The following is a 10563-nucleotide window of genomic DNA, read 5'->3' as shown; positions in this document are numbered from 1 at the left end:
TTATCCGCTCATCACAACACCAAACTTAAATTGTTGCTTGTCCCCAAGCAACTGAAAATCAAATAGGATAAAAAGAAGAGAATATACTATAAATTCCAAAATATCAATGAATATTAATTCTAATTAGATGAGCGGGACTTGTAGCTTTTTGCTTCAGAACAGTTTTGGCATCTCACTTTTTCCTTTGAAGTTTAGAATGATTGGCTTCTCTAGGAACTTAGAATTTCAGATAGTGTTATTGACTTTCCTAGTTAAGCATGTTGATTCTTGAACACAGCTACTTATGAGTCTTGGCCGTGGCCTTAAGCATTTTGTTTTCCAGTATTACCACCGGATACATAAATGCCACAGACACATGACTGGGTGAACCTTTTCAGATTGTGACTCAGCTTTGCTAGAGTCCCTAGTTAGAGGTGTCCAGAGCTCTTAAGCACACTCTTTTGCTTTGGATCACGACTTTAACCACTCAGTCTCAAGCTTTTCACTTGGACCTTCATGACACAAGCACATGGTTAGGGACAGCTTGATTTAGCCGCATAGGCCTGGATTTTATTTCCTTCGGCCCTCCTATCCATTGATGCTCAAAGCCTTGGATCCTTTTACCCTTGCCTTTTGGTTTTAAGGGCTATTGGATTTTTCTGCTTGCTTTTTCTTTTTCTTTCTATTTTTTTCGCCATATTATTTTTTTTCGAAAGCTTTTTATTTTCACTGCTTTTTCTTGCTTCAAGAATCAATTTCATGATTTTTCAGATCATCAATAGCATTTCTCTTTGTTCATCATTCTTTCAAGAGCCAACAGTTTTAACATTCATAAACAACAAGATAAAAAATATGCACTGTTCAATCATTCATTCAGAAAAAAAAGGTATTGTCACCACATCAATATAATTAAACTAAATTCAAGGATAAATTCGAAATTCATGTACTTCTTGTTCTTTTGAATTAAAACATTTTTCATTTAAGAGAAGTGATGAGCGGATAATTTGTACGCTTTTTGGCATTGTTTTTAGTATGTTTTTAGTATGATCTAGTTAGTTTTTAGTATATTTTTATTAGTTTTTAGTTAAAATTCATTTTTTCTGGACTTTACTATGAGTTTGTGTGTTTTTCTGTGATTTCAGGTATTTTCTGGCTGAAATTGAGGGACCTGAGCAAAAATCTGATTCAGAGACCAAAAAGGACTGCAGATGCTGTTGGATTCTGACCTCCCTGCACTCGAAGTGGATTTTCTGGAGCTACAGAAGCCCAATTGGCGCGCTCTCAACGGAGTTGGAAAGTAGACATCCTGGGCTTTCCAGCAATATATGATAGTCCATACTTTGCCCAAGATTTGATGGCCCAAACCGGCGTTCAAAGTCACCCTCAGGAATTCCAGCGTTAAACGCCGGAACTGGCACCCAAATGGGAGTTAAACGCCCAAACTGGCATAAAAGCTGGCGTTTAACTCCAAGAAGAGTCTCTACACGAAAATGCTTCATTGCTCAGCCCAAGCACACACCAAGTGGGCCCGGAAGTGGATTTTTATGTCATTTACTCATCTCTGTACACCTTAGGTTACTAGTTTTCTATAAGTAGGACCTTTTACTATTGTATTGAGAGCTTTTGATCATGTTTTTATGATTGAACCCTCGTTGGGAGGCTGGCCATTCGGCCATGCCTAGACCTTGTTCTTATGTATTTTCAACGGTGGAGTTTCTACACACCATAGATTAAGGTGTGGAGCTCTGCTGTACCTCGAGTATTAATGCAATTACTATTGTTCTTCTATTCAATTCCGCTTGTTCTTGTTCTAAGATACCACTTGTTCTTCAACTTGATGAATGTGATGATCCATGACACTCATCATCATTCTCACCTATGAACGTGTGACTGACAACCACCTCCGTTCTACCTTCGATTGGGTGGATATCTCTTGGATTCCTGATACACGATGCATGGTTGATCGCCTGACAACCGAGTGCTCGCCTGACAAACGAGCCAGCCATTCCGTGAGATCAGAGTCTTCGTGGTGTAGGCTAGAACTGATGGCGGCATTCAAGAGAATCCGGAAGGTCTAACCTTGTCTGTGGTATTATGAGTAGGATTCAATGATTGAATGACTGTGACGTGCTTCAAACTCCTGAGGGCGGGGCGTTAGTGACAGACGCAAAAGAATCACTGGATTCTATTCCGGCCTGATTGAGAACCGACAGATGGATAGCCGTGCCGTGACAGAGTGCGTTGAACATTTCCACTGAGAGGATGGGAGGTAGCCACTGACAACGGTGAAACCCTTGCTTGAGCTTGCCATGGAAAGGAGTAAGAAGGATTGGATGAAGACAGTAGGAAAGCAGAGAGACGGAAGGGAAGGCATCTTCATACGCTTGTCTGAAGTTCCTACCAATGAATTACATAAGTATCTCTATCCTTATCTTTATGTTTTATGCATTTATCACCTACATCCATTTGAGTTTGCCTGACTAAGATTTACAAGATGACTATAGCTTGCTTCATACTAACAATCTACGTGGGATCGACCCTTACTCGCGTAAGGTTTATTACTTGGACGACCCAGTGCACGTGCTGGTTAGTTGTGCGAAGTTGTGTTAATGCCATGGTATTGAGCACCAAGTTTTTGGGGTTCATGACCGGGGATTATGAGAGTTGTGAAAAGTATTGTTCACAATTTCGCGCACCAAGTTTTTGGCGCCGTTGCCGGGGATTGTTCAAGTTTTGAGCAAGCTTTTGGTCCGGTAACATCAGTGCCAAATTTCTGGGATTGTTGAGTTTGGACAACTGACGGTTCATCTTGTTGCTTAGATTAGGTATTTTTTTTTTTCGAAATTCTTGAAGATGAATTCTAGAGTTTCATGATGATTTGTTGAAGTCTGGCTGGCTGTGAAGCCATGTCTAATTTCATTGGACCGAGGTTTCAACTTATCATCACAAGAGCTTGTAGATTTCTATCAATCTTGCTTTTGGAGCAGTGATGTGCTAAGGCTTGGCTGGCCTTTGGCCATGTCTAGTGTTTTGGACCGAAGCTTTCTTTGAAAGCTTGGCTGGCTGTGAAGCCATGTCTAATTCCTGGACCGGAGTCTTAGACTAGCATTGCACTGATTCCTGGAATTCTCATTTAAGAATTTTGATACTTCTTTTCCACTTTATTTTCGAAAAAAAGCAAAAAAATTTACAAAATCATAAAACCCAAAAATTTCTTGTTTGAGTCTAGTGTTTCATTTTAAGTTTGGTGTCAATTGCATGCATTCATTCATGTGTCTTAAGGATCTTCAAATAATTCTTGATGATTTCTTACTCTGGTCTTTGAATTCTCTTGACTTGAGTGTTTCTGTGTGTCTCATATGCATTCTCATTAGTGTCAGTAGTATACAAACTGCTAAGTTTGGTGTCTTGCATGCATTGTTATTTGATTCTTGTTGCATTTTGATTTTTCTTTATTATTAAAAATCCAAAAATATTTTTTATTTGTGTCTTCTTAAGTCAATAATACAGAGAATTGAAGATTCAGAACATACAGCAGAGGAATTGCACAGAAAAAGCTGGGCGTTCAAAACACCCAGTGAAGAAGGACAGACTGGCGTTTAAACGCCAGCCAGGGTACCTGGTTGGGCGTTTAACGCCCAAAAGGGTATAGTTTTGGGCGTTAAACGCCAGAATGTGCACCATTCTGGGCGTTTAACGCTAGGATGGCACAAGAGGGAAGATTCTGTTTTTCAATGCAATTTTTTTCAGGTTTTCAAAGTTTTTCAAAATCAAATTTTTTTCAAATCATATCTTTTCAATCATATGTTTTCAAAATCAATTTCTTTCCTTTTTCAAAGATACTTGCTATCAATTAATGATTTGATTCAACATTTCAAGTATGTTGCCTTTTCTGTTGAGAAAGGTTTAATGTTTGAATCATATCTTTTCTTAATAGCCAAGTCATTAATTTTCAAAATCAAATCTTTTAAAATGTTTTTCAAATCATATCTTCTCAATCACATTTTTTTAACCACATCTTTTTCAAGATAGCTTTCAATCAAATCTTTTTGATTTCTAATTTCAAAATCTTTTTCAAAAATCACTTGATTTCTTTTCCACTCTTGATTTTCGAAAATCAATTAGTGTTTTTCAAAAATGTTTTCAAAATCTTTTACTTAATTTTCGAAAACCACTTCCCTTCTTCTCACATCCTTCTATTTATGGACTAACACTATTCCTTAATGCAAAATTCGAACTCCATCTTTCTTGATAAGATCGAATTTTCTACTTCTGCCTTCCATTTTTCTTTTCCTCTGACACCTCAAGGAATCTCTATACTGTGACATAGAGGATTCCATATTTCCTTGTTCCCTTTTCTTTCTTATGAGCAGGAGCAAGGACAAAAGCATTCTTGTTGAGGCTGATCCTGAACCTGAAAGGACTTTGAAGAGAAAGCTAAGAGAAGCCAAGGCACAACTCTCTGTAGAGAACCTAACAGAAATCTTCAAAGAAGAAGAACTTATGGCAGCCGAAAACAACAACAATGCCAACAATGCAAGGAAGGTGCTGGGTGACTTTACTGCACCTACTCCCGACTTCTATGGGAGAAGCATCTCTATCCCTGCCATTGGAGCAAACAACTTTGAGCTTAAGCCTCAATTAGTTTCTCTAATGCAACAGAATTGCAAGTTCCATGGACTTCCATTGGAAGATCCTCATCAGTTCCTAGCTGAATTCTTGCAAATCTGTGACACTGTTAAGACTAATGGGGTTGACCCTGAGGTCTACAGACTTATGCTATTCCCTTTTGCTGTAAGAGACAGAGCTAGAACATGGTTGGACTCTCAACCTAAAGAAAGCCTGGACTCTTGGGAAAAGCTACTCAATGCCTTCTTGGCAAGGTTCTTTCCACCTCAAAAATTGAGTAAGCTTAGAGTGGAAGTCCAAACCTTCAGACAGAAGGAAGGAGAATCCCTCTATGAAGCTTGGGAAAGATACAAACAATTAATCAGAAAGTGTCCTTCTGACATGCTTTCTAAATGGAGCATCATAGGTATTTTCTATGATGGTCTCTCTGAACTGTCCAAGATGTCCTTGGTTAGCTCTGCTAGAGGATCTCTTCATCTGAAGAAGATGCCTACAGAAGCTCAAGAGCTGATTGAAATGGTTGCAAATAACCAATTCATGTACACTTATGAAAGAAATCCTGTGAACAATGGTACTAGTCAGAAGAAAGGAGTTCTTGAGATTGACACTCTGAATGCCATACTGGCTCAGAATAAAATATTGACTCAACAAGTCAATATGATTTCTCAAAGTCTGTCTGGAATGCAAAATGCACCAAGCAGTACTAAGGAAGCTTCATCTGAGGAAGAAGCTTATGATCCTGAGAACCCTTCAATGGAAGAGGTGAATTACATGGGAGAACCCTATGGAAACACCTATAATCCTTCATGGAGAAATCATCCAAATTTCTCATGGAAGGATTAACAGAGACCTCAACAAGGTTTCAACAATAATAATGGTGGAAGAAACAGGTTTAGCAATAGCAAGCCTTTTCCATCATCTTCTCAGCAACAGATAGAGAGTTCTAAGCAGAATACCTCTGACTTAGCAACCATGGTCTCTGATCTGATCAAAACCACTCAAAGTTTCATGACTGAAACTAGGTCCTCCATTAGGAATTTGGAGGCACAAGTGGGTCAGCTGAGCAAGAAAATTACTGAACTCCCTCCTAGTACTCTCCCAAGCAATACAGAAGAAAATCCAAAAGGAGAGTGCAAGGCCATCAACATGGCCGAATTTGGAGAGGAGGAAGAGGCAGTGAACGCCACTGAGGAAGACCTCAATGGACGTCCACTGGCCTCCAATGAGTTCCCCAATGAGGAACCATGGGAATCTGAGGCTCAAAATGAGACCATAGAGATTCCATTGGATTTACTTCTGCCATTCATGAGCTCTGATGAGTATTCTTCCTCTGAAGAGGATGAGTATGTCACTGAAGAGCAAGTTGCTAAATACCTTGGAGCAATCATGAAGCTAAATGACAAGTTATTTGGAAATGAGACTTGGGAGGATGAACCCCCTTTGCTCACCAAAGAACTGGATGACTTGTCTAGGCAGAAACTGCCTCAAAAGAGGCAGGATCCTGGGAAGTTTTCAATACCTTGTACCATAGGCACCATGACCTTCAAGAAGGCCTTGTGTGACTTAGGGTCAAGTGTAAACCTCATGCCTCTCTCTGTAATGGAGAAGCTAGGGATCTTTGAGGTACAAGCTGCAAAAATCTCACTAGAGATGGCAGACAACTCAAGAAAACAAGCCTATGGACTTGTAGAGGATGTTCTGGTGAAGGTTGAAGACCATTACATCCCTACTGATTTCATAGTCCTAGAGACTGGGAAGTGCATGGATGAATCCATCATCCTTGGCAGACCCTTCCTAGCCACAGCAAAGGCTGTGATTGATGTTGATAGAGGAGAGTTGACCATTCAAGTGAATGATGAATCCTTGGTGTTTAAGGCCCAAGGATATCCCTCTATCACCATGGAGAAGAAGCATGAAGAGCTTCTCTCAAAACAGAGCCAAACAGAGCCCCCACAGTCAAACTCTAAGTTTGGTGTTGGGAGGCCACAACCAAACTCTAAGTTTGGTGTTGAACCCCCACATTCAAACTCTAAGTTTGGTGTTGGGAGGTTCCAACATAGCTCTGAGCATTTCTGAGGCTCCATGAGAGTCCTCTGTCAAGCTAATGACATTAAAGAAGCGCTTGTTGGGAGGCAACCCATTGTTTTATAATTAACTATTTTTCTTTTGTTATTTTATGTTTTTTTTTTTTTTTTGTAGGTTGATGATCATGAGAAGTCACAAAATCAATGAAAAAAAGCAAAAACAGAATGAAAAACAGGAAGAAAAATAGCACACCCTAGAGGACGCACCTACTGGCGTTTAAACGCCAGTGAGGCTAGCTGTTGGGCGTTTAACGCCAGAAAGGGGCACCAGACTGGCGTTAAACGCCAGAAAAGGGCAAGATGCTGGCGTTAAACGCCAGAAATGGGCACCAGCCCGGCGTTTAACGCCAGAAATGGCTAAAAACGCATTTTTGCATGCCATTTGGTGCAGGGATGACTTTTCCTTGACACCTCAGGATCTGTGGACCCCACAGGATCCCCACCTACCCCACCACTCTCTCTCTTCTTCACCCATTCACCAATCACCTCAACTTCTCTTCCCCAAAAACCCCTCACCTATCAAATCCCATCTTTCTCTTCACCACTCACATCCATCCTTCATAAAACCCCACCTACCTCACCATTCAAATTCAAACCACTTTCCCACCCAAACCCACCCATACATGACCGAACCCTACCCTTCCCCCTCTCCTATATAAACCCTCCTTCACTCCTTCATTTTCCCACAACCTAAACACCATTTCTCCCCCCTTTGGACGAACACAAAGCCATTCCCTTCTTCCTCATTTCTTCTTCTTCTACTCTCTTCTTTCTTCTTTTGCTCGAGGACGAGCAAACATTTTAAGTTTGGTGTGGTAAAAGCATTGCTTTTTGTTTTTCCATAACCATTTATGGCAACCAAGGCCGGAGAAACCTCTAGAAAGAGGAAGGGAAGGCAAAAGCTTCCACCTCCGAGTCATGGGAGATGGAAAGATTCATCTCAAGGGTGCATCAAGACCACTTCTATGAAGTTGTGGCCTTGAAGAAAGTGATCCCCGAGGTCCCTTTTTCACTCAAAAAGGGTGAATATCCGGAGATCCGACATGAGATCCGAAGAAGAGGTTGGGAAGTTCTTACCAACCCCATTCAACAAGTCGGAATCTTAATGGTTCAAGAGTTCTATGCCAATGCATGGATCACCAAGAACCATGATCAAAGTGTGAACCCGGATCCAAAGAATTATCTTACTATGGTTCGGGGGAAATACTTGGATTTTAGTCCGGAAAGTGTAAGGTTGGCATTCAATTTTCCCATGATGCAAGAAGATGAACATCCTTACACTAGAAGGGTCAACTTTGATCAAAGGTTGGACCAAGTCCTCACAGTCTTATGTGAAGAGGGCGCCCAATGGAAGAGAGATTCAAGAGGGAAGCCGGTTCAATTGAGAAGGCATGACCTCAAGCCCGTAGCTAGAGGATGGTTGGAGTTCATCCAACGCTCAATCATTCCCACTAGCAACCGGTCCGAAGTTACCATAGACCGGGCTATCATGATCCATAGCATCATGATTGGAGAAGAAATTGAGTTCCAACATGGGACAACTAAGGGTGGAGCACCAAGAACACTCCATCATCCTCCATGAAATTAGAGAAGATCAAAGAATCATGAGAGAGGAGCAACAAAGACAAGGAAGAGATATTGAGGAGCTCAAGCACTCCATAGGATCTTCAAGAGGAAGAAAGAGCCGCCATCACTAAGGTGGACCCGTTCCTTAATTTCCTTGTTCTTTATTTTTCTGTTTTTCGAATTTTAGTGCTTATGTTTATCCATGTTTGTGTCTTGTGATCATTAGTGTCTTAGTGTCTATGCCTTAAAGTTATGAATGTCCTATGAATCCATCACCTTTCTTGAAAAAAAAAAACATGCTTAATTGAAAAAGAAAAGAATTGCATGAATTTTGAATTTTATAACAGTTTAATTATTTTGATGTGGTGGCAATATTTTTGTTCTCTGAATGTATGCTTAAACAGTGCATATGTCTTTTGAATTTGTGGTTCATGAATGTTGGCTCTTGAAAGAATGATGAAAAAGGAGACATGTTACTGAGGATCTGAAAAATCATTAAAATGATTCTTGAAAGCAAGAAAAAGCATTTCTATTCAAAAAAAAATCGAGAAAAAAAAAGAGAGAAGAAAACGAAAAAGAGAAAAAAAAAGAGAGAAAAGAAAGAAATAAAGTTGTGATCCAAAGGCAAAAAGAGTGTGCTTAAGAACCCTGGACACCTCTAGTTGGGGACTCTAGCAAAGCTGAGTCACAATCTGAAAAGGTTCACCCAATTATGTGTCTGTGGCATGTATGTATCCGGTGGTAATACTGGAAGACAGAGTGATTTGGGCCACAGCCAAGACTCAATAAGTAGCTGGGTTCAAGAATCATCATACTTTACTAGGAGAATCAATAACACTATCTGGATTCTAAGTTCCTAAAAAGCCAATCATTCTGAATTTCAAAGGATAGAGTGAGATGCCAAAACTGTTCAGAGGCAAAAAGCTAAAAGCCCCGCTCATCTAATTAATACTGATCTTCATAGATGTTCTTGGAATTTATTGCATATTCTCTTCTTTTTATCTTATTTGATTTTCAGTTGCTTGAGGACAAGCAACAATTTAAGTTTGGTGTTGTGATGAGCGGATAATTTGTACGCTTTTTGGCATTGTTTTTAGTATGTTTTTAGTATGATCTAGTTAGTTTTTAGTATATTTTTATTAGTTTTTAGTTAAAATTCACTTTTCTGGACTTTACTATGAGTTTGTGTGTTTTTCTATGATTTCAGGTATTTTCTGGCTGAAATTGAGGGACCTGAGCAAAAATCTAAATCAGAGACTGAAAAGGACTGCAGATGCTGTTGGATTCTGACCTCCCTGCACTCGAAGTGGATTTTCTGGCGCTACAGAAGCCCAATTGGCGCGCTCTCAACGGCGTTGGAAAGTAGACATCCTGGACTTTCCAGCAATATATGATAGTCCATACTTTGCCCAAGATTTGATGGCCCAAACCGGCGTTCAAAGTCACCCTCAGGAATTCTAGCGTTAAACGCCGGAACTGGCACCCAAATGGGAGTTAAACGCCCAAACTGGCATAAAAGCTGGCGTTTAACTCCAAGAAGAGTCTCTACACGAAAATGCTTCATTGCTCAGCCCAAGCACACACCAAGTGGGCCCGGAAGTGGATTTTTATGTCATTTACTCATCTCTGTACACCTTAGGTTACTAGTTTTCTATAAGTAGGACCTTTTACTATTGTATTGAGAGCTTTTGATCATGTTTTTATGATTGAACCCTCGTTGGGAGGCTGGCCATTCGGCCATGCCTAGACCTTGTTCTTATGTATTTTCAATGGTGGAGTTTCTACACACCATAGATTAAGGTGTGGAGCTCTGCTGTACCTCGAGTATTAATGCAATTACTATTATTCTTCTATTCAATTCCGCTTGTTCTTGTTCTAAGATACCACTTGTTCTTCAACTTGATGAATGTGATGATCCGTGACACTCATCATCATTCTCACCTATGAACGTGTGACTGACAACCACCTCCGTTCTACCTTCGATTGGGTGGATATCTCTTGGATTCCTGATACACGATGCATGGTTGATCGCCTGACAACTGAGTGCTCGCCTGACAAACGAGCCAGCCATTCCGTGAGATCAGAGTCTTCGTGGTATAGGCTAGAACTGATGGCGGCATTCAAGAGAATCGGAAGGTCTAACCTTGTCTGTGGTATTCTGAGTAGGATTCAATGATTGAATGACTGTGACGTGCTTCAAACTCCTGAGGGCGGGGCGTTAGTGACAGACGCAAAAGAATCACTGGATTCTATTCCGGCCTGATTGAGAACTGACAGATGGATAGCCGGGCCGTGACAGGGTGCG

General features: G+C 40.5%; 1 non-coding gene across 1 annotated transcript; it reads right to left on the bottom strand.

Annotated features, from left to right (window-relative positions):
- Positions 1-4887: 4887 nt before the first annotated feature.
- LOC112764651 (small nucleolar RNA R71) lies at positions 4888-4995 on the bottom strand. The gene has a single exon (XR_003183275.1). It is a non-coding gene; the product is annotated as a small nucleolar RNA R71 (small nucleolar RNA).
- Positions 4996-10563: the final 5568 nt, after the last annotated feature.

This window comes from Arachis hypogaea, chromosome 2 (assembly GCF_003086295.3).
Source record: "Arachis hypogaea cultivar Tifrunner chromosome 2, arahy.Tifrunner.gnm2.J5K5, whole genome shotgun sequence".
In the NCBI taxonomy this organism is placed as follows: domain Eukaryota; kingdom Viridiplantae; phylum Streptophyta; class Magnoliopsida; order Fabales; family Fabaceae; genus Arachis; species Arachis hypogaea.
The sequence above is the reverse complement of the archived record's forward strand: the minus strand, read 5'-3'. Positions and strand labels throughout refer to the sequence as shown.